A 1,478-nucleotide genomic window follows, 5' to 3' on the forward strand; every position below is an offset into this window, starting at 1 on the left:
GCTTTGGCTCTTTCAATTTCAAAATTGAATTTTAATATGGTGTGATTCAGCATTTTGAGCTTTATATGATTGTTTTAGTTCTCTAAATACAAATAGATGCCACTTTATATGGTATACAAAGCTCAAAATTTTACTACAAGATTCACAGCTTTATAAATATTTGGAAAGTTTGACAGCAACCTGCATAAGTGCAAGTAAGGTTTGCAAAATTTAAGGAGCTGTGAAAATCTGAAATTGAAAGCATTTGGTATGAACTGCTGGGAGACAAAATTGGGCAGTTTCACACAGCTCAAATACAGAAATGAATTGTAAGTTTTGGTCACAGGACTTATTATTCTCTTGCAAAAATTACTTTATTTTTCAGCTGAGATAACTGAGTATTTGAGCTGCTTTTATTTTCTCAGTATAATTATACACTAATAAATTTTCTGGTTATAACATTTGTACCACATGATTTATAAATATTAATGTAAAGAATGGAAATTTTAAAGTTGTATGTAAATCTATAAACAGTTTTTTTGTTGTTGTTGTTTGTTTGTTTCTGGTGTGTGGGGAAAATATAAGCCTGCTCTGAAATAAGCAGCATGCATTATCACTTATCTCTTCAAATCTGTTCTGGTGCATGCCTGCACATGCACATTGTGTTTTCCTGGATACCCTTTAATGCATGATGCAACTGGGAAAATTCTGTTTAGCCATTAGAAATCCTCTTTATGTTGGCTTTAAAGGAAAACCATGTATAAACTTTCAATATAAAATGCTTGATAGTTGTATAATGGTGTTCACCTTATTAAAATAAAAACAATTAATAAATATGCTTTCCATTAAAAATAAACAACTGGAATTACTGTCATTTAATGAATGTATTTTGTGTTCTCAAAAATATAATGATAAAAGACAATATGACTATTTTGTACTAATAACACAAAATTTTGCTCTATTGTCACTCAGATGTTATGTTCTGAAGATATCTGCAATTTTTGCTTAGCATTATCTTGTGAAAGAGATAATGGAACACTAGAACCAAGGTACTTCACTTAACTAAAATGATTAACACAGTTCTGAATAACCACTGCTTTTGTTTTATACCTTTGTTTCTTCTTACAGATTATGATTATGGTGACACTTTTGACCAACACAACTTGTTTTGAACCATTCTTAGGTGATCCACCAAGAATCTTGTAGAAAACAGAAGAAACCAGTTCTAGAATACAGGAAACTGTGGCTTAAATTGAGTATTCCAGTCAATGGAACATGCTGAATATCAATCAACTTAATTTATTTCTTACTCTTTCCCTCCATATAGAAAATTCTAATACAATATATGTACTTATGTACCCTTTTCAGAACTCCATTTTGAACTCTAATTTTAGTGCTTCTCAACTTAAATCTTTGAATAGGAATTGAACTCTTCATTAATAGAAACTTTGTTTCATTTTTAACAACCTATGTCCTGGCATGGCACTGTAGGATAAGCA

General features: G+C 30.5%; 1 pseudogene; it reads left to right on the forward strand.

Annotated features, from left to right (window-relative positions):
- LOC102839831 overlaps positions 1-1,185 on the forward strand; it is a 13,264-nt pseudogene extending 12,079 nt beyond the window's left edge.
- The last annotated feature ends 293 nt before the right edge of the window (positions 1,186-1,478 follow it).

This window comes from Chrysochloris asiatica, unplaced genomic scaffold (assembly GCF_000296735.1).
Source record: "Chrysochloris asiatica unplaced genomic scaffold, ChrAsi1.0 scaffold00539, whole genome shotgun sequence".
Classification (NCBI taxonomy): Eukaryota; Metazoa; Chordata; class Mammalia; order Afrosoricida; family Chrysochloridae; genus Chrysochloris; species Chrysochloris asiatica.